General features: G+C 51.9%; 1 protein-coding gene across 1 annotated transcript in view; it reads left to right on the top strand.

Moving 5' to 3' along the window:
* Window positions 1-1,294: 1,294 nt before the first annotated feature.
* Window positions 1,295-22,593, top strand: part of CLCN4 (Cl-/H+ antiporter 4) — a 67,108-nt gene continuing 45,809 nt past the window's right edge. The window contains exons 1-2 of the mRNA XM_087860025.1: window positions 1,295-1,551; window positions 2,709-2,969. The gene's annotated coding sequence lies outside the window, so the exon portion shown is untranslated. The remainder of the gene's footprint in view (window positions 1,552-2,708; window positions 2,970-22,593) is intronic.

Below are 22,593 nucleotides of genomic sequence, written 5' to 3'. Positions count from 1 at the left end.
GATCATGACCAGAGCTGAAGGCAGATGCTTAACTCACTGAGCCACCCAGGCGCCCCTTAAAATGTTTTTTTTGTAGATTGACTAGTAAAGTGAAACCTGAATCTGATTACAGCCCATTGGATTTGTTTGGTTGGTTAAACCATGGCTCCTGGGTATCTCTGCTCTGGGGAAGTTATCAATGCTTGGCTCTCGTTTTCCCTATAATCATCATATTGACCTTTCTCGTGCATTGTATGCTCTCGACGCTTTTAAATGCCTGTTGGCTGCCAATCACATGCCAGATGGTATCCATCAAGATCAGGCAACTGTTGAAATCAACAATAACCACATGAGTGAAGACGATGGTGACCGCGCGGCCCTCTGGCTTGATGACTCAGCTAATGGAACCAGCAAATGTGTGATCTTCCAGCCTGACTACATCAACGGTGGTAACCGAGAATAATGCTGTAACGGCTGGTCATACTCTGAGCCTGCTGAGCGTATGACCCAAAAGGGGGCAATTGCTAAAATTTAGAAACGAAGGAAGACCAACCTTGAAGGGTCCCTGAGCAGACAGAACCAGTTTGGTCATGCAGGTGAAGCTTAATTTGGGTTATCGTGCAAGGCTAACTGGACCGGGTCATTTCTTGCTTGTGTCTCTGAAAATGATAAGCAAACCTTGAACTGCTTCCCAAAGTTGATACGACTGGTAACCCCTGAAAATTGTAAAATTATCACTGTGAAGAATAAACAGTCACAGCTTTCTCATTGGATAACCTGCTTTATAACAACGCACCCCTGAGTCTCATTCCATGATTTGGTGGGAGTGCTCCCGGTTTGCAGACTTCCTGGTGCGTGCGCAATAGTTTTTTTTACTAACTGCTACTTCAGTGATTCCTTTGGTTTTCTTTCTGCTATTCTGAACCTTTGACAGAAGTCATCTCATTGTGTTGAAAATGCCCCGGGCCTTTGAGGCCTTTCCTGAACCGCCTGCTTGCTGTAATGTTCTTTACACTTGAGCAATCCCCTCCAAAAGAGAAGGCGAAACTAACCTATTGGCAAAAAAAATCGGCCCACAATGAGGAAGGTGCCTTTACTTGAATCATTTCTGCCCGGCTTGAGCGCAGAGCAAGTCATTTCAGACCGCGGGAGGCCTTCTTGCAGCCCCCGCCCGCCCCGCCGCCCGGTGAGTGCTGGCACTCTGTCGCAGCAGCCGGTGCGGCCCGGCCTCTCGGGGCAGGGCGTCCTGTGTCGTGGCCGCTAGGTTCCCTGTGGCCCGGAACGCACCGAGCGTAGGCGGCGAACGAGGCGGGCATGGCGGGCCTCCAGAGCCGAGAGGTGACCCAGCTGGCTGGGCCGGACTGAGTGGCTGGGCCCCGCACGTGACCACCCGGCCCGGCTCCGCGGGGGGTGGGGGTGGGGCCGCCCTGGGCGCCGGAGGATGAAATCGACATTTGCCTCGGGCAGGAAAGTGAGCCTGTCAGATTCCTTCTCCACTAGACCCTCCACCCAGGGGAGCGGGGGATTGCGGTAGCCTTTTAACTCTGTATCTCAGGAACCAGAAAGCAAAAGGTAAGTTACTTATCACCTAGAAAAACAAGCTGGAGAGGAGTGACCCACAAAACCACACGGCCACATTGTTGGGTTTTAAAATCCGGTGCAGAAAATAGATCGTTGTGAGGGACGAGGGCCCATATTTATGGCCCAAATTAGAGGCTGACCTTCTGAACAGAGATTTGGTTAATCTGGAGGGAAGGGTGGCAAAAGGGCCCAGGTTAAATATAGAAGTACACCAAAGCAGCTGCGATAAATAGCAAGTAGGTAACTCTTGGCTGCCTAAACAATCTATTTCGCATCTCTTTCGCGGGGGCAGGAGGCCAGGGCATGTTGAAATTGCAACTTAAACTCTATTGAAAGTAAACTGGTAAATGAAACTGGGATGCAGGTAAGACCAGTTTCTGCTTTTGTCCTTTCACATTTCAAAACCGTTTATATGGTTTGGCAGAAGAAAACTTGATGGGTTCACTGCTTGAGTTTGAAATATGCCATTTCAGGTTTACATGATCACTGCTGGAATTTTCTAAGGCTTTCTAGGCAAGGCTGTTTCAGTTGTGAATGAGAAATGTTGACATCGTTCATATTTTCTGTAATTGTAAGATGACTCACTTCTGCAGAATGTGGTAAAAATTAAAAAACGTGAAATAATGAGTTATTGTGAATTAACTCTTTCATGTCTGAGAGATCAAATTCCTTGCCAGAAGATTTAAGAAAACAGACACAAGTACAACCGTGCTCATGCAATAGTGCTTTATTTTAAATAAGCAAATATTCCAGTAAGTGGTATGAATTTGTGGTATCCCATTTTTTCCTTTGGCAAATGCAAGTTAATATTAGAATGTAGCTATTGAGAGTAAATAAAAGCATTATTCATTAGTGCAATTAGCATAATATTCCATAATGAATATGCTTCAAATTAAAGTATTTAGTATATTAGATAAATGATTTGAAACACTGAACCTCTGTGCAAAGTACTTCCGTGCACTTTATATTTTAACTCTCATTTTGATTTACACAAAATATATCTCTCCGTTTCATTTGATAAAGACTCTTAAAAATAAAACCCTTTCATTACTAATCCCTTTATTGCTAACTCTTTGGAAATCCTATTACACGCTTGGAGCCTGTAACCATTTGGACTTCTCCTTCTGTGTGCTGTTTGTTGCCCATAGTCGGTGAAAGCTGCGCACATCAAGCGGACCTCCCAGAGGGGAGACGCGAGCGGGGCTTCCCGGCCGCTTGTTCCTCACCTCCGGGGACTTCCAGGGTCTTCCTCGCCTCCACCCCCTCCCCGCCTCGCCCCGAGGGCGTCACGTGCCGGCGTGGGGCCCGCCTCCGGTGACGTCACCGCGCTCGCAGGCGTCGCGCTGAAGAAAGGATGCTCTAGGATGCTGTGCAGGTGGGCGGCGGGGATGCGCCATGCGGCAATGCAGGTAAGGGGCGCGCGGCGCGCACTCTGCAGGCGCAGCCGGGGCCTGCAAGCCTGCACCCCGTCCGCGCCCCAGAAAGCGAAAGTGGGGGTCTTTGGCCGCTGCGGCTGCTGCATGCACCGGGGGGGGGGGATGCAGGGCGTGGGGGGGGAGGTGTTGTGTTGCAGGCCCACGCGTGACTTCGAGCTTGGCATGCCCATCCGGGAAAGTGGGCAGGGGCCAGACAGGAAGACCGGGGCCTCTTGCTCAGGAGAGAAAAAAAAATCTGGAATGATTACCATACATGCATTATAAAGAGAGTAAGGGGCTTGTCAAAGATAACTGTCAACTGTTTTCCAGCTGTCATTGTGCTGCTTAAATAATGACACATTTACTAATTCTCCTTACAGGGGTTTGTCCTCGGTATTTGGCCTGATTTCTTTTAAAGCAAAAGCTGCTTTACTCTGAATGGGATGGAAACATATTGGTTAGCAATTTAAAGAGCCAAATGTGCAATATGAATCGTTTTGCATTATTTTGCAAGGTTCCAGTGTTTAAAGGGGATATGTCAGAAATGCATTTCCCCCCTCCCCGCAGGTGTTTTAAGTAGATTGGAAAATAACAGTATCCAATAAAATAAAATGCAACCTCTGAAGATTAACTGCCAGTGTAAGAGACAGCGAATCAGTACATCTCTTAAGAACAAAATGGTTTTTAGAAGGGGGTGGGGTGGAGACGATCACCCAAACCGAAGAATTCCCAGTGTTCTTTTTAATTTCCGTGCAGAATAATTAGCCTGTTGGAAGAAGGGGCTTGATGACTCAGCGGCAGATGGGGGGGGGGGTCAGGTGACTTTTCAGTTCTGGCCGGTTGTGGGGTGGGGGGTGGGATTTTTAATGGACTCTGTTAAAGCGTTCTGACCTGTTTACATTCCTTTCTCTGGGTCAAATAGGGCCCGAGGCCGGGACAGGGGTGGGCACCCTTAGGAGGAGAATGTGGCGCTCTTTTCTGTAAAACATGACCCCTCTGGAAGTTGGGGTGTCAGTAAACTGTACTGGAACTCACACCATGAATAATTCGATTCCCCAGCAACTGTTGGAGGACAGTGTTAAAAAGCAATGCTATTTTAGTTTATAATAGAAAGGTTTTTAATTATTTTCCCCTTGCAGTGGGCTTACCATCAGGCAGCCCAGATAGCTTTGGCTCTAAGAAGGGGATTATAGACTTCTCTCTGCTTTATTTTCTCACCAATTTTCAGTTGATTTGCTCTGATTATATATTTCAGAGTAAGGCAGAGCTATGAAAACAATGGGGAATTCTTTTCCAGCTTAGAACTTTATAAGATTGCCATCCAGAAGACATCAAGGAGAAGAGAGGATGTGAGCCCTGTTTAAAGAAATATGGGGATAGAGATGGGGTGAAGTCTGCAAAGAAAAATGGGGATGGGATGGGGTGAAGTCAGTGAGACTTACCTTTGATTTTGCTAAAATCAAACTGATGTCTGTGTGAAATTAACGCTGTGTCAGAAAATGACCTGGCAGGGTACTGGGCCGTAGTCTTGCGTATACTTCAGCCTAGAGATCCAGAGGTCAAAATCGTATCTTTGTTCCTACCCACGCCTATATATTTATATATTCATACATTCATGTCTCTGTCTCTACACCTATGTCTGCTTCTGTAGGCCTTTTTTTTTAAAATTACGCTTATGTAAGAAAATGCCACGCTGTTTTCCAAGGTGGGCATACCATTTTGCATTTCTGCCAGCAATGTATGAGAATTTCAGTTACTCAGGATCTTGCCAGCACCTTGGTTTGGTTTGGTTTTGTTTTGTTAATTTTAGCTGTGCTCGTAGGTATGTAGGGGTTATCTCTTTGTGCTTATTTTTTTTTAAGTGAATGAGTCTTAATCGTATGTAAATTATTCCCTGCCAGCCCCTTGGTGTTGTCGGTTTTTTAAAAGAAATTTAACCATTCTGGTAGGTAGTTATGGTATCTCATTGTGGTTCTTCTCTTCTTTTTAAATTTTTTAGTAATTTACTGGTTTATTGTGTTTCGAGGCTGTTTCTGCCTGCTAGAGTCTGAGGTCCAGGAAGCCTGGGATGTGCGTGTGTATTGTTCGTGCCTCTGTCTCCAGCACTGGGCGTGGTACCGGCAGTGTTTAGTTACTGTTTTAGAAATCAGTCAATGTTTAGTAATTGCACAAGTCCTGAAGCCCTGGGGGGAGCCAGCTTGCTCACACCAGAGGGGATTAAACCATCGGCAGTGCCCCTGCAGTTCTCGCTGGTGGACGAGTCAGGGAAGAACTGGATTTGGCAGCACGTTTCAGGCTGAAATCATTCCCCGGGAGCTAGCTAGCGGTTTTCATTACCTAGCTGGTAACTGAGCTTCATTTTTCATTAATCATTTTCAAGTCCCTGAATCCAACCATGCTTGAAGCCTCAATTAAAAAAAAAAAAATTCTTTCCCCCACCCCCGACCCCCTGCCTTTGGCAACCAGTAGTCTGTTCTCTGTGAGCGTTTCCTCCCTTCGATTCCACGATTCCAAGCATAAGAGGGATCCTAAGTATTTGACTTTCTCTGTCTGACTGACTTCCCCTTAGCATAATGCCCTCGAGGTCCATCCATGTTGTTGCAAATGGCAAGCTTTCATTCTTTCTTACGGCCGAATAATATTCCATTGTAAATATATACCCAAGTTTCTTTATCCGTTCATCCATCGACAGACACTTAGGTGCTTTTCATGCCTCGGCTGTTGTGCATTGCGCTGCGGTGAACATAACGGTGCAAATATCTTTTTGAGTTAGTGTTTTTGTTTTCTTCAGAAAAATACCCAGAAGTGGAATTGCTGGAATGTAGGGTAGTTCTATTTTTAGTGTTTTTGAGGAGCCTCCATACTGTTTTCCACAGTGGGGGCACTAATTTACATTCCCACCCACAGCGCATGAGGGCTCCCTTTTCTCCACATCCTTGCCAACACTTGTTATTTCTGGTCCTTTCGTTAATAGCCATTCTCACAGGTGTGCGGTGTCACTCAGTTGTGGTTTTGATTTGCAGTTCCCTGATGGTTGGTGATGTCGAGCATGTTTTCATGTGCCCATGGCCATCTGTCTGTCTTCTTTGGAACGATGTCTATTTAGATCTTCTGCCCATTTTTTGATCAGATTTTTTTCTTCTGTTGAGTTGTATTCTTTATATTTTGGGTATTAGCTTCTTAGCAGATAGATGATTTGCAAATGTTTTCTCCCATTCAGTAGGTTGCTTTTCATTTTGTAAATGAATTCTTTTGCTGTGCAGAGCTTTTGAATATGATGTAGTCCCACTTACTTATTTTTGCTCTTGTTGCTTTTGCTTTTGGTGTCAGATTCCAAAAATCATCGCCAAGACCTTTGTCGAGGAGCTTATCGCCTATGTTTTCTTCTAGGAGTTTTATGTTGTCAAGTCTTATGTTCAAGTCTTTAATCTATTTCGAGTTAGTTTTTGTATCTGGTGTAATTTTGTGTATGGCATTTCTGCAGAGTTTGGACACCCTGAAGTGTTGTTGTAGTAATTCAGCAATTTATTTATTGCAATTGCCTTCATTCGGTTCAGGTTGGCTACAGGGATTAAGATCCTTGGGTCACTTCCTTCCTTCTCCCTGTCCAGCCCTAGACAGAGCAGAATGGGTGATATTGACGGATGTGGGAGAGACCTGAATTCTACTTCTGGCTTCCGGACTGTGTAACCTTGGGCACGTTACTTTGTGTCTTTGGGCCTCAATTTTCTCTTCTTCAAAGAAACCAAGAAATTTAGATCAGGGTTTCTCCGCCTCAGCATTGTTGACCTTTGGGGCTGAATAAATCCGTTGTGGTGGGGCCGTTGTGCGGTAGGAGGCTCGGCAGAATCCCTGGGCTCTACTCACTAGATGCCAGTAGCGCCCCTCCCCCAGCTGTGACAACTAAAATGTCTCTAGACACTGCTCCCTGTCCCCCTGGGGTGGGGAGCATGGTCCCTGGTTGAGAACCACTGATTTGGATGATCTCTAAATGTTCTTCTGGCTTCAGTGTTCTAGATCATTTTCCTAGGATTCGTTTGATGCTAAGCCCTTGATCAGAGATCCGATTCCCTTTCATGGCGTCCGTATATATCGGAAAATACAATGCGAAGGCTTTTTTTACGCTGTGGGGTTCCAGAAGTAGCGTCTGTCCGAATGGGGAGGCCTCTTTGTGCGCCAGTTGTCGCTGGGAAGCTAGTTGAGTGCCGGGGAGAGGGGACGCCCGGCCCAAGAGCAGCGTGCATTGGAGCCTCTGGGGCGCGGGGGCTCGGTTGCCTGGACGCCACTGTCTGGTCACCGGAGACCCTGGCACAGGCCTCACAGGCGCAGGCCTCACAGCGGAGTCCCTTCCGTATCTGCACGAGGGGGCAGGCAGTGCGTCGCGGACGTGGTGCTGGCAGCGACCGCGGGGAGCCGTCGGTGGTGGCGCCTCGGGTGGCTAGCGTCCGGAGGCCCTCGCCAAATGCCTGCACAACCCACCCCCTCCCCCCGGGCAGGGTGCTCACCCGCTTCAGCCTCGGGGCAGGACTCGAGGCTAAGCGTCTGGCTCTGACCCTGGAGGGCGGCTTTGTCTGCTACACTTCCCCTCTTGGAGCAGTTGCTGGGTCCGTGACATGGGGCCCCCGGTAGTTGCCGGTCCTGCTGCTTCCTTGGCTTTTGCGGGGGATCAGAAGGATATCAGAGGGTCTGCAAGCTGGAAGATTCCCAAGAGACAGTGATGGCAGTGGCCTTGCGAGGTGTGGGCTGTGTGCGGCGCGGGTGGCAGTGGGTGGCTTAGAAGGGCCAGGACACTCCCGTCCTCCGGGCCTGGGACCGCTCTGTGCCTGTCCTCCCCCATTCCCTTGCTATCAGCTTTCTCTCCGACTCCTCCAGGCCCCATAAAAATTGGTCTCGGTGGGTGGTTTGGCCCGCAGTGAGAGGGAGCTGCTGTGCAGGAGGTCGGGCACTCTCTTTCGGGTCGCCTGCTCACGGCTCCCCCCGTCCCGGAGCCGACCCCCCGCTCTCCCGTGCCTCGGCATCCTTGCTGGGCCTTCTGGCCCCGTCTCTGCAGCAAGTGCCAATCCTGAAAGAAGATTGAAAAAGGAGGATATTCACCATCAAATGAGACTTAAGAGACTGAGTAAGTGTCCCAGTCCCCTCTGCTGCTGTGACAGAGACCAGCGACGGGGGGGGGGGGGGGGAGGTGCTCATCAACAGCAGGGTCGATTCCTCACAGCTGCGGAGGCTGGCACTCCCAGAGCGGAGTGGCCGCACGGTGGGCTTCCGGGGAGGGCCCTCTTCTGGGCTGCGGACGGCCACCTTCTCGGGCCACCTTCTCCTCACCTCCTCACACAGCCGGAAGAGACTGAATAGCTAGCTCCCTGGGGTCTCTTTTATGGGGCAGTCGTCCCATCCCCAGGCCTCCACCTTTAAGACCTGATCGCCTCCGCAGGTCCAGCTCCAAATACCATCCCATTAGGGGTTAGGTTTCAACATAGGGAATTTGGGAGGACACGTTCAGTCCCTGACCATAACCAAATATAACTTGGCACTTGGGGACACCTGGGTTATTTTTACGCGACTGGCTATTAGATGATCTAAGGAAACTACTGTAAGTTTCATTAGATGTGATAATCTTGTGGGGTGGTAGGCACCCAGCTAAGCCACTCCGGGATTCTGGGCACAGAATCAGTGAGATGATGCGTTTGTTTCGTGCTGCCATGTTTTGGGGGAATTTGTTATACAGCAATAGATAACGAACAGTGAGTATGTATGAGAGTCTTACATTTTGGTGATGCGTGCTGAAGTATTTAGGGATGAAGTGTCATGACGGCAACGAGTTACTTAAAATTATTTTTTAACATTTTTGGAGAACTCTTTAATGTATGGCTGAATACAAGACAGACGAATTCTCGGGGCGCCTGGGTGGCTCAGTTGGTTGAGTGTCTACTTTAAGCGTGGGTCCTGATCCCAGAGTGCTGGGATCGAGCCCCACGTGGGGCTCCCTGCTCAGCGGGGAGCCTGCTTCTCCCTCTCCCTCTGGTGCTCCCCCTGCTTGTGCTCTCTCGCGCGCGCGCTCTCTCTCTCTCTTTGTGAAATAAATAAGTAAAATCTTAAAAAAAAAAAAAAGACAGATGAATTCTCACACCCGCTTCTACATTCCGTCTGTGGCCTCTGGAAAATTCTACTGTATACTCACAAGAGAATGAGAACGAGAGAAAAGCAAAAAACAATTTAAGATTATTATAAAAATATTTTTTAAATTTTTAAAGATTTTATTTATTTGTTAGAGCAAGTGAGGGGGTGAGGGACAGAGGGAGAAGCAGACACCCTGCTGAGCAGGGAGCCTGACTCAGGGCTCCATCCCAGAACTCCAGGATCATGACCTGAGCCAAAGGCAGACGCTTCACTGACTAAGCCTCCCAGGTGCCCCTATAAAAATATTTTGACAGCAGGGATCCCCTAAAGGGTCTTGGGGACCCCAAGGTGCCGCAGATCACACTGTGAGAACCACTGCTCGAGATAAATAATTTACTTGTAGATGGTTCAGTTAAATGGTGAGGCAAATATGGCCAAATGGGAACACCTACTGAATTGGATTAGTGTTACTCGTTGGATTCTTCTGGGTAATGTTCTGTGTATTTGAAAATGTTCATAATAAAAAGTTTTTTTAACAAGGTAGAAAAGGGGGCGGCCCCTGGGTGGCTCAGCGGGCTAAGCGTCCACCTCTTGGTTTCAACTCAGGTCATGATCTCAGAGTTGTGAGATGGAGCTCCCAGTTGGGCTCCAGGCTCAGTGTGGAGTCGGCTTGAGATTCTCTCTCCCTCTGCCCCTCCCCCCGCTTGCCTGCACTTTCATAAATAAATAAATACATAAGTAAAATCTTAAAAAAAAAAAGAAAAGAATTGCGGACTCTGAGACGTGGGAATTCTGACTGAGTGGGGGCTGGGCGTGACGACTTGAGGCCCCACCCGAGGCCTGCTGGCTTGGCGCGGAGGTTCCCGGCACACCCATCTCTCCTCCACCCTTCCACCCTCCCGAGCCAGATCAAGGGGTGTTAGTTAGCGGTGAGGCTTATCTGTTTTCCCCCCACCCATGGGGCAGGTGTTGGGGGCCAGTCTGTTCCCCACAACACTCTCCCTCACCAAGCGCCGCCGCGCCGGCTACAGGTCGGCCTTGTTATCAAACCGTTGCTTAACTGCTCTTTCAGTGGACAGCAGAGATAAACTCTCCTTTCTCAGGGTAGGAGTGGGTTTGCCTCACAGATCGCGAGAAGTATTCTTTGAATGACTTGGTTTGCATATTACACACACCTAATGAGAGTTTCTGGCAGGATCAAGGTTATGGAGAGAAAGCGAGGTCTCCTTCGCATTCTCAGTCCCCGGGGCCCCCTCCCAAAGGCAGCCACTGCTCACCTGCGTAGATACGGTTTCTGAAAACGTCTGTGCAAATACACCCATCTGTGGATGCCTATAGTGCTTTGTTCGTTTGCTTTATTGGGATGTAATTTGCAGGGAGTGAAATGCATGGATCTTTAATTCAGTTGGTTTGGACAGAGAATATTCCCAGCACCCCCAGAGGGCCCCATCTCACCCTCCGTTAGCCACACCCTCTGGCAGAGGCATCCACTGGTCTGATCTGCATCGGCAGTTTACTTGTGCCTGTTCTTGAACTTCATACGCACGGAACCCTATAATCCGCTTTCACGTCTGGCTGCAAAGATGTTTCCATAAGACATGAGCCTCGATGTTCATTCGTGCGTTCACTCCCTCATTTACTTCCCTGTTCAGCAAACATGTGTTAGATCCCTGCTAAGTGTCTAGACCTGCATTTTTCTAGGCCCGGAGTGTTCAGGGTTGAGGGAACAGCCAGTGCAGAGCGCCTGCGGCGAGGCATGGCTGGGTGCATTTGAAGAACAGCAAGGAGGTCGGCGTGTCCGGAGAAGAGCAGCCCAGAGAACACACGGTGCGAAAGGTGCCGTGAGGGGTGGCTGGGGCCGGCCCACGCAGGAACGTGGCCAGAGCGGCACCCATCCTAGATTATTCTCAGTGTGCTGGAAAGCTGCTACATGCTTTCAGGTGTGGGAGTGACCTGCGGGGACTTGCATTTCAAAGGGCGACTCTGGTTGCTGTAAGAAGAAGAGTCCGAGGTGCGCCAGAGAGAAAGCGGGGTGGCCAGAGAGGAGACTGGGACGGTAGCGGGTGAACAGGGACCCGGGTGACCACGTGAGCTGGCCCAGGCCTCTGACCGACTTCGCAGCAGCGTGCTAGGCACCAGGGCAGGGCTTGGCTGTCTGAGGAGCAGTGGCGGGTCGGGTCGATTCGGGTTGTGAATGTGTAATCACATTTCCAGCCGGCGGCCACGGAGGCTGCCCACGTGGCCTCTGGTGCCTGGGTTGGGGGCAGTGTTGCCCTTGATGGGCAGTGGTTCACAGGGACGGCAGAGGAGTGGCACGTGTCTTCCACACACGATACTAGAAAGGCTCTCCTCCCGGCCGTGCTGTTGTGGATGAGGTCCGCCAAGTCCTCGAGTCATCACTTAGTGGCTGTGATTCTTGGGGTCGTGGTCACACCTGTACGTTCTTTTCTTTTTTTTTTTTTTTTTAAGATTTTATTTATCTATTCGACAGAGATAGAGACAGCCAGCGAGAGAGGGAACACAAGCAGGGGGAGTGGGAGAGGAAGAAGCAGGCTCATAGCAGAAGAGCCTGATGTGGGGCTCGATCCCAGATCGCTGGGATCACGCCCTGAGCCGAAGGCAGACGCTTAACTGCTGTGCCACCCAGGCGCCCCTCTTTTTTTTTTTTTTTTTAAGATTTTTATTTATTTATTCGACAGAGATAGAGACAGCCAGCGAGAGAGGGAACACAAGCAGGGGGAGGGGGAGAGGAAGAGGCGGGCTCATAGCGGAAGAGCCTGATGTGGGGCTCGATCCCAGAACGCTGGGATCACGTCCTGAGCCGAAGGCAGACGCTTAATGACTGCGCCACCCAGGCGCCCCTGTACGTTGTTTTCTTACTGCTCTTCGAGCCCACCACACTCATTGTTGTCACTGGGTCCGTGAACTGGCTGGCTGCTCTCTGTGCCTGGAGGACTGAGCCCCCACGTCCCATGCTGGCCAGTCCAGGTCATTCACGGGCCACCGTCACCTCCTCTGAGTGGTCTTCCCTTGTCACCCTGCCCGATCACTCCCTTCCCTGGCCAGGCATTCTGAGCCATCGCTCTGTTACGTGTCCTTCCCTCTGGACAGGCGCCTGCTGCATCTCGCTTGCCGAGGGTCCTGCTTGCCATTGGGCAGGGCTCGGTGCCATTCCTGAGAGCAGGGAGCCCGGGCGTTGGTCGCATTGCAAGTATGAGAGCCGCGCCTTCGCTCTCAGAGGGGACTGCAAGCCCTCCTGAAGTCCCATGAGGGGAGTCCTGGAGCCCCGGGGACAGGCCCTTGACCCTCCGAGGATGGTGTCGGGCTCGCGGCCATTGGCAGCGGCTCAGAGGCCGGGGCAGCGTGGGGTTTGGCTGGAGTGAGAATCGCACGCACCTGCTGCATTCTGCTCGCCCGCCTGGGAAGCCTGCTCCATGCCGGGTGGCCAGGCGCCTGCCGACTCATTTCTCGGGGCTGCCGCTGCCTCCCCTGTGCTCGCCCGGCACTTTTTACCGTGTCTCTCGATGGGCTGGCTGGCATTTTTCCTCCCTCTGCTGTAACCCTTGGAGGCGCTGCTTGGTTGGGAGGCTTTGTGGTGAGCAGATAGGAGGGCCGACCGCAAAGATGACAGATGAGCTCTTTTTCCTCTTAGCTTAGTCATGCCTTCCGCCCAGCACCCCTTATGCCCAAATCTTCGAATGGACCACGTGTCAGCCCTCACCTTGGTGACCCAGTTAGAGTACGCGTACGCCCCCCCCCGGCGGCCTTGTTCTGAGAGCTCCAGGAGGAACACCTCAAAGCCGTGTTCGATGACTGCCTGCATTTAACCTTTACAGAGATCGCGAGTGTCTGCTTACATTTTATTTATACCCCACATGAGCAGAAAACGGGTTGCTGGCGGGGAAAGGGTCAGTGGAAGGTCCGTCTGAAGAGGGCCCCGGAGCAGCAGGGACCCAGGGTGCTGTTTCCCGTCAGCACTGTCCTCAGCAGCTGAATTCCTAGGTTGGGGTACCACCGGGACCCCCGAAGGCAACCTTCTTTGGAAAATAGGGTCTGTATAGACGTAGTCAAGTTAAAATGAGGTCATTAAGGTCGCTGTCATCCAGTATGACTGCTGTCGTTGTAAGAAGAGGAGGGCACAGAGAGAAGGCAGCCGAAGGGACGCGGGGAGAAGCCGGCCCTCTACGAGCCCAGGAGAGGCCGGAGCGGAATCGCCCTCAGAAGGAAGCAATCCTGCTGTCGCTTTGATCTCCGACTTCTGCCCCCAGAACCGTGGCACAATACATTTCTGTTATTTGAGCCCAGCGGTCTGTGGTCCTTTGTTCAGGCAGCCCTCGGGCCGAGCAGGGCAGCCTTTCCAGAGGTCAGAGGGCAGTCCGGCGCGCCTTTACTTGAGCTCCGCATCCGCGAGGAGAGGAGCGGCCCGTCGACGGAAGCAGGTAGCTCTCGGCCCCGGAGAGGACCAAGGCCTGCCAGGCGCTTGCGGAGGAAGGGCCCTCGGGGCCTGGGCTCGAACCTGGCTCCGCACTCCCCTTCTGTGAGACCGGAACCTGTGACCGAGCCTCTCTTCTGCCTCAGTGTGCTTATCTGTGGTGTGGGCCCGAGGGTGACAGTATTTCGCCGGGAACGTCAAGAGCCCTGGCGATGGAATGTATGTGAAGCGCTTCAGCTGGTGCCAGGCGCGCTGAGTCCTCTGAAAGGTTGTTGTTATCGTGAGGAGGAGTCTCTCGGGAGATTCTCATTCCCTAGCCCTTGACACCAGGAGCACAGAGACTCCTGCCTCCCCTCCCTGCCCCTGCCGTGGGGATGCGAGAACACTGAGTCTATTGTGTCACTTGAGGCCACATGCAGTTGGCCTCATCCCCTTTCCAACACGCAGGCTGTGTTGTCAATCGTGACAGATAGCTGCGTGGCCCTGGGGCCGTAGGAGGCATGCCGTGGAGGGAGGGTCACGGTCCCACACCAGCTCCCCAGTCCTGTGGAAGCCAAGCTGGAACTGAAGGAGTGCTGGGAGCTGGGAGGCAGGCCAAGGAGGAAGGAGGAAGATAGGAGAGAGGGAGGAGGGGAGGAAGGGAGGAAGGGAGGAAGGGAGGAGGGGAAGGAGGAGGCCCTCCCCTGTCTCTGTTGGCTCCAGGCAAAGGTTAATTCTCAGTCTTTCTGCCTGTCCTTGGGCTCTGAGCTTCCCTCTCTTTGGGACTCTCGTTGGTCCTGCGGCCTTTGGCCCATCGCCACATGGCCACCAGGGGGCTCCTCTGTCAGTGCGTCTGGGAAGCCCAGTCTGGAGGATCGGCTGGAAGGAGTGAATGAATCATGGCCCCGCATCATCTGAAGGTGTCTACAGTTTAAGAAGTGAGAGTCTGTGATGGCAAATGAGTGTGAAATTGGTGTGGTTTCGGGCAAGGTGGAGAAGTGAGATAAAAGCTTTGACTGGTGTGGGAGCCAGCCTCCAGGGTGGGCCCCAGTGACCCAGTCTCCTGGTGCTCAGGCCACACGTGGCCTCCTCCCACACTGGTCACTCAGGGCTGACCTGAGCGTCCAGTGACGCCGGCGGCCTTCCAAGGCTAGGTCACGGAACACTCTGTTTCTGGCTTGTTCCCTCGGATCACCCGCTTTGGAGGAAGCCAACTGCCGTGTCCTGAGGACACTTAAGCGGTCCTGCAGAGATGCAGGATGGAGCAGACCGGAGGCTTCCCAGCAGCAATGAGCACCGACTTGCTAGCCCCATCTGTGAGCCGGCTTCTAAGTTAGTCCTCCCGTCCCCATCAAGCCTTCAGATGGCCGCAGCCAGAGCTGACAGCTTGACCGCAACCTCCAGAGAGATCTCGAGCCGCAAGGACCCAACCGGGGTGCCTGGGGGGTTCAGTCGGTGAACATCTGCCTTCGGCTCAGGTCATGATTTCAGGGTCCTGGACTCGAGCCCCGCATCGGGCTCCCTGCTCCGTGGGAAGTCTGCTTCTCCCTCTTCCTCTTCCTCTGCCCCCTGCTCGTGCTCCCTCCCTCTCTCTCTCAAATAAATGAATAAAATCTTAAAAAAAAAAAAAAAGGATCCAACCAAGCTGCTTCCGAATTTCTGACCCACAGAAACTGGAAAAATCATGTGTTTATTGTTTGAAGCTGCTGAGTTCTGGGGTGATTCGTTGTGCCGCACTGGGTGGCGAGGACGATGGTAAGAACCCAGACTTCTGTGGGCGGGGGCCAAGCGCGGGCTGCTCCTTGGGTCAGCTGTCCAGCCTGTGGCGGCCTCCCTCTTACCCTTCTGAAGCTCCACTCCTCTCATTGTTCCATATTTGTTCATGCTGTGCTCTCTGTCCCTCTCCCCTCCTTCCCCTCCTCCCTCCCACCGTCTTTCCGGTGAGGAGTAGAGGGGCTTCATGCAAGGTTTAGGTAGACTCCCTGTACGTTGGGGGTCCCGATGATGAGTTTGAGTGTGTTGCTGTTTTTCGTTTGTCACAGCGTCCATGCCCACATTCGCGTGCCTCGCCTGGAGACTTCGTGCAGTAAGTCCTGGTACCAGTGGGGATTGGATGTCTGCCTGTCACTGCGAGCACCCAGCAATTGCCAGTGTAGGATGGAATTTTCTATGTGGGCATGCCCCCTTACCTCTCGCGCGGGGGAAACGTACCCTGACCTGCCATGCAGTGCAGAGCCCGTGTCCTCTGCTCACTGCACGGCAGGTCGGCCAGCCCCAGGGCCTTTGCTTTGTCAGAGGGTTCGGACTGCTCACCTGAATTATTTGGGTGGGAGATATTTTTTGTAAGAGCTGATGTGATAGATATTTCAAGAGAAAAGAAAGCATACCATGGGCCCTTCTGGGAAGTGCTGTAGCATGCCAGTGACAAGTCTACCTTTGGTAAAGTGAGGCAGTGCCATTTAATCCTGGTCCATGGCTCTTTTGGATTGCCCTTCAGTAAAGCCTGCACTGAAATGCACGTGCAGGAAAGTGCGTAAAGCCGAAGCGTACAGCTTGCTGAGTTGTCACCCAGGGACACGCTTGGGTACCCAGTGCCCAGATGAACTGAAACATGACTGGTCCCCAGAAGCCACCTGCAGGTGCCCTTCTGGTCACTTCCCAGCCCAAGGGCATCTGCTCCGACAGATTCGTTGTGCTCGTTCGGAACTTTATGTCAGTGGACTTGTGTGTCCCTTCGTGTCTGGCTTTCGCGCGACGTCGGGGTCGCGAGCTTCATCCTTGTCAGTGTGTGTAGTGGTACGTTGTTTGGCCTCACGGTTGGACGTAGCTGGAGTGTTTTCTCTGTACACAGGTGTCTTGTTTCTTCTGCTGCTTTTAGGATACCCTCCTTTTCACTGGTCTTAACATTTTTTTTAAAAGATTTTATTTATTTATTAGACAGAGACGGCCAGCGAGAGAGGGAACACAAGCAGGGGGAGTGGGAGAGGAAGAAGCAGGCTCCCAGCAGAGGAGCCTGATATGGGGCTCGATCCCAGAACCCCGGGATCACGCCCTGAGCCGAAAGCAGACGCTTAACGACTGCGCCACCCAGGCGCCCCACACTGGTCTTAACGATTTGATTATGATATGCTTTGGTGTGGTTTGGTTGGCTTATTTATTTCCTTCTGCTGCTTGGGGTTTGTTGAGCTCCTCGTATCTGGGATTGTAGTCTAATACTTGAAATCTTTGTGTAGAACTGGAATTCCTATAGTGCATGTTTGGTCAGCTAATCAAAATTGATTTCAGAGGAACTTCTTGAGAGAGTTTAAAGGGAGTTTTCAACCCATGTCCCTATCACTTCCTCCACTTGGATAAGAATGGTGAAGAAGGGTTTGCCTAAAGGAACTGTCAGCTCGTGGTGCTTTTAGCCACTACACTGGGTTCAAAGTCTGCTCCCCGGGGCCCCAGGGATTCAATGTCAAATGCCTGTGGTTGGATATCAGCCAGGACGCGAGGCAGCCGTGCGAGGGGAGGATATCTATCTATCTATTTGTCAGCTCCACTTATTTCATGGGTGCAAAGTAATAAAGGAAAATCAAGATGAATCTAACAGTTAAGAGAAAAACCTACAAACCTAGTAGGGAAAGCACACGGTGCTGCAGACTTGTATCGTTACAAATGGTCAAACTGTGGGACGGTGCGTGTGAAAGGTGATATACAGTCAAACGTTTTAAAGCCACTCACATTTTACACGTGTAGTGACTTCAGCTTGCTTTCTATGTTCTTTTTGTCCTAAGCATACGCACAGATAAAATCTCCCTTGTGTGTATTATTGAGTGTGTCTGTGCAGTGATGTCAAAAGCATTTAGCTGGGGGCGCCTGGGAGCTCAGTCAGTGAAGCGTCTGCCTTTAGCTCAGGTCATGATCTCAGGGTCCTGGGATCGAGTCCAGCGTCGGGCTCCTTGCTTGGTGGGGAGCCGGCTTCTCCCTCTCCCTCTGCCTACTGCCCCCCCCCCACTTGTGCACACACATGTTCTCTCTTTCTCTCTGTCAAATAAATAAAATCTTTAAAAAAGAAAAGCATTTAGCTGACTGTTCCAGAGTTTGGTATCTATAGATGGATTCTGTATTAGTAATGCTTTTTGTAGAATAGAGATAGTGTATGGTGGTTGACTAAGCTTTTTAGGGTTGGTGGATAACTGTAGAATGGGGCTCAGCAAACACTTGTCAAATGTCCAGATAATAAATAAAGGTGAGTAACAGGCCTCTGATCTCAAGGACTCACAATCCTATATGGGAGGAAGCAAACTTGTAAGTAATTATTCCAACAAAATGCAATTGATAAATAAGATTGATACGAAAAATATTAGTGGTTAAAACGCAATGGGAAGGAGTCAGGGCATACAAGAGAGTGGGAAATAGGAGGGGACAACGGGTTAAGGAGCCAGCGGTTCTCCAAGTACAATCCATGGGCCAGCAACATCAATCAGCCTCCCTGGGAGCTTGTTAGAGATGCGGATCCTTGGGCCCCACCCCAGAGCTGCTGGAGCTGAAAGTCGAAGGGGGGGGGGTCCTGGAGCCGGCCCCGCTGGTCATGCTGACCATGGAATCATGGGTCATGGAATTTGTGTATCTCCGGTCTGGGCAGTGGTCGGCCACCAGCGTTCTGTGGAGGAGCGCACTACAGACGGGCCATCCTGATGCTCAGCTTGCCCTGGGATCGCGAGAGGCCTGGGCGCAGCCTGGACCCTTTTGTCGGTGGGCTGTTCGTCCGTTGCAATCGGTTGAGAGTATCTGGAGTTTTCCTGAACTCTCACATGGATGGGAAGTTTGACTTTGCCTATTGGTATAATGTATCCATTTTTTTCTTTTATGGATCATACTTTTTCTGAGAACTCTTCGCTTAGCCCCGGGTCACGAAGGTTTTGTCCGTCCGTGCAGAGCCGTAAAAACCTCACTTATGGGTTTCACAGAGGCAAAGGCATTGCTGGTTGGTGAAGTAGAAAGTGCCATCCTGCCTTCGTTTGGATTCTCTCAGAAGTGGCCCCGGAGACAAGGATCCCAGTGCAGGGAGCTTCGTGGGAGGTGCAGGGTCTCCTGGGAGGGGGGTGGGGAAGTGTGACCCGGAAGAGAAGGCAGCCGTAGAGGCCGGGCTGTTGATGCGGCTCACCCAAAGGCAACTGGAGGCTGACGCTACGCTTTGGAAACTCCAGGAAACAGCTTGCTGTGTCCCGGGTCCCCAGGATCATCTCTGGGTTCAGCTAGGGGTACTCACAGGACAGCATAGCGTTGCTTTCCTGGCTGTGACTTACTATAGTAGGAATATAGGGCACCATCAGCAAAGGGAAAAGGTAAGCTCCTTAGAGTCTCAGTACCCGTGAGTTTTACTGGCACTTGGTCCTGTAGGCACCCTCTGTCTAGCTCATTATCAAAATTCCAGTCTCTTAGAAGGAAAGCAAGAGCTCAGCATAAATTCCATTATTTGGGCAAGCAGTGTAAGCACAGCGAGCCATTCTTATCAGTTCTGGGACTGGTGGGAACCCTCTTGAAATCCAAGTTCCCAGATGCTAGCCAAGGGCCAGCCTTGCCGGCAGACCTTCCTAAGGAGAGCAGTCTTTTCTGCCTTATAAAGCACATGGCTCCATTCAAGGGCTAGGGGAGTGGGGGTCATCAGTTAATACCTGCTCCTAATAATGAACTTCAGGCGTAGAGATACAGTGGGATGTAAGCCGGAGCTCACTGGAAGGTTTTGAGGGATGTGGGCGGGGCCCTGGCGGCATCAGATACAGTAGTTATTCTAGAATTTGGGTGAGTACGGCAAAGCCACATGTAGAGGGCAGTCCATGTGCATGTGGTCATGCGATGCTTTTACAGCTGTGGGCGAAGAGAGCGAGGTCAAGGCTTCCCTATGTCTTCCTTGGGGTGTGGCAGGAACTGTGTGCCGGCCGTTGCTGGGCCTGGAGGCACAGGGAGAGCCACAGACGGATACTGCCTTTCTGTGTCTGCCCGTTGGCTGGACGGGAAAGTGTGTGTGTGCGCGCGTGTGTGTACTGTGGGGACAGAAAATCCCGGTACATTTGCTATGTTTTATTTTTATTTTAAAATTATTTTAAAAAAATATTTATTTATTTTAGAGAGGGGGAGAGAGAGTGCACACGCATGTACATGCAAGTGGTGGAAGAGGCAGACGGAGAGAATTTCAAGCAGACTCCCTGCTGAGGCAGAGCCCAACACCAGGGCTGGATGCGGAGCTCGTCGCCCGGGCTCGATCCCACGACCCAGGAGATCAGGACCTTGAGATCATGACCTGAGCCGACATCACCAGTCGGACGCTTAGCCGACCGAGCCACCCAGGCGCCCCCCTTTGTTATATTTTAAACTTCCTCTTTTAATCTTTGAATTCAGAGCAGCAGAAATGGCAGATAAACAGATGCACGCTACAGCCTCAAATGTCATGGCAGAAACCCTTTTCTTGCTCCGTCCACGTGAGCGAATTAAGAGAACCGTGCCCTGTCGTGTAATCTGAAGCCAGCAATGCCTTTGTATTGGATACCATTCCTTAAGTGTGTCGTGGTGGTGTGTGCAAGAGATCCCAGGTCACAATAAAAGCAGCCGGGTGGGGGGGTATCTTCATTCAGCTTCAGCTGCTGGTTCCCTCCCCCCCGTCAGAGAACTCGAGTGCGGGTAAGGAGCGGCCCGGCCCCCGCGGCCGAGCGACGAGAGCAGGAAGGGGCGAGGTTGCCTGGTCACGCGATGATCACAGTAACACAGGCCTTGCCCTGAGGTGACTCGTCTACTTCCAGCACATTCTGGGAAGCCCTTGAGTCAGAGTGTGGGGGCAGAAGAGAATCCACCGAAGGTGACAGAGGCGTGGCCATGGGTCAGAGAGGGGATGGCCCTGCAGTTGCTCAGGGCAGAGAGCCAGCTCTGTGGGCTCCGGAGGTAGGAGGTTTCCGGGACCTGAGGCAGCATTTCCGACTACAGGAGGCCGAGGGAAGGACAGCAGGTGAGGCAGGGCAGGGTGGGGAAGGGGTCCTGCCTTCTCTTTGAGTGGCGGTGGGACTCACACGTTGAAGAGAGCTGGGGGAAGGAGGAGGCAGTCCCCGCACGTGTGTCCTGGAGCCACAGGACCCTCCGCGCGGACTCCCGGGCGCCTGGGCAGAAGGGCTGCTAGCAGAGCATCCTCTGCGACCAGGAGCCCCCAGCCTGGTGGCCATTAGAGCAGCGGCCCCACAGAGGGCTGCAAGAAAAGGGACTTCGTCGTGGCTGCTTGCAATGACTTTGGGAGCTTCTGGAAAAACTGTAAGAAACGAAGCTTTTCTGAGTATTTTTGATTTTAGGTGCCATCTAACCAAGGTCTGGCTCTGAGTTCCGTACTCTCAGATCCTTTCTTCCTGGGGTCCTGTGCTTTTTGCATTATCTTGTGATTATAGGTAACTTGTAGCTCTAACACTGTGTTAGATGTTAGAGCTATGGTGTGATCATATCTTTATTCACGAGCCAAGGGCATTTGGAATCTTGAAGCATTAGGATAGCTAATTAGTTGGAGAAACTTCTGATTGTAGGGTATCCTAGAAACCTCACAGTGTGTGTGTGTGTGTGTGCACGTGCGTGTGTATGTGTTAGTGTTAGAAACCAGCACCCAGATCAAGGAACAGAATGTGACTGGCCCCCAGAAGCCCTTTGTGGCCCCTTCTAGGCCCTACCCCACCCCTAAAGGTAACCACTATCCGTACCCTCACACCACAGATTAATGTTGCCTGCTTGTGAACTTTATATAAATGGGATTTTTCATTTCCAGCTTTTGTCTTCCATTCTTAGCCCGTGAGCCACGCAGAAGCGGGCGGCGAGCTGGGTTTGGCCCACGCGGTGATGCACTTTGCCAGCTCCTGTTCCACAGTATTCCACTGTGGGTCTACAGCCTGGTGTATTTCTCCGCTCTCCTGTGGATGGGCGTTTGGGTGCTTTCCCACGAGGAGCCATCACACGTTGTGCTGCCATCACGCTTTATAGCCACTGCTGACGACCTTTCACCCGTCCCCTCTCTCAGCCTGGCGGTGGCCATCAGAGCCCGACACTTTTTCTGCCAGTATTCCGCTCCCAGATCCGACCACGTTGTCTTGTTTGCCCACTTCTCTGGGGCAGGTAGAGCAGAAACGCAGAGCTCAGACAGAAAGACCCAGAGCCTCCGATGAGCGGTGGAGGCCAGTCGCCGCGGGGATGAGTGCGCAGAGATTGGCCAGCAGAGCGGGCACGGTGGAGACTGCTCCTGTCCTTGCCCCCTTTTCCCTGCCCGTCCCCTTGTGGCGACTTAGCTGCCATTCAGGGCTTAGCTCGTGCTTCCTGTGAGGGGCAGATGGGCAATATTTTCCGCGATGTGGGCCTTCCGGCCTGTGTCGCCGTCCCTGCACTGGGCGGTGGGAGTGCCAGGCAGCCCTAGCCCCGGCGTGATCGAAGGCGTGCGGCCGCGTGCCCCTCACAGTTGATTTACAAAAATCGGCAGTGGGCTGCATTTGGCCTGCGGGCTGGGGGTTGCCAGCCCTTGCTTTATACCACGGGCGTTATTGGGCTGCTACCTCCCAGACCCCTGTCCGGGGTACTAGAGCTACCAGCAGACCTGTGCCCCTTACCTAGACAGAAGCATCGTGATCCACTGGGAGAAGGACAGAGACGAGTAGGCCACCGGCATGCCCATCAGCCGATGAGTGGACGAAGAAAATGGGACCTGTACGTACGCTGCCTCTGAAATCAAGTCCTGCCATAGGCGGCAACGTGGAGCGACCTGGAGGACGTTACCCCGAGTGAAATAAGCCTGTCACAGAAAGACAAATCCCGCATCATTGCATTTATGACGCATCTCAAGGGGTCGAACTCCTAGAAGCAGAAGGTAGCTGTGGTTGCCGGGGGTTCTGGGGAGCGGAAATGGGGAATCGTGGTTCGGTGTAAAATCTCAGTGACGGAAAATGAAGAATACCCGAGGTCCGCTGTACAAGCTTCTGCACGTGGTGCTGTACACTTAGAATTTGTTCAGAGGGCGGATCTTGTGTTACTATTTTGTTAACTACCAGCCGTTTAAAAACACGAGAGAAAAAGCGAATGCTTTTGATTGCC

The sequence above is a fragment of the Ursus americanus genome, chromosome X, assembly GCF_024610735.1.
Source record: "Ursus americanus isolate L20-20 chromosome X, mUrsAme1.1.p, whole genome shotgun sequence".
Lineage (NCBI taxonomy): Eukaryota > Metazoa > Chordata > Mammalia > Carnivora > Ursidae > Ursus > Ursus americanus.
Note: the sequence above shows the minus strand (reverse complement) of the source record. Positions and strands in the feature narration are given on the sequence as shown.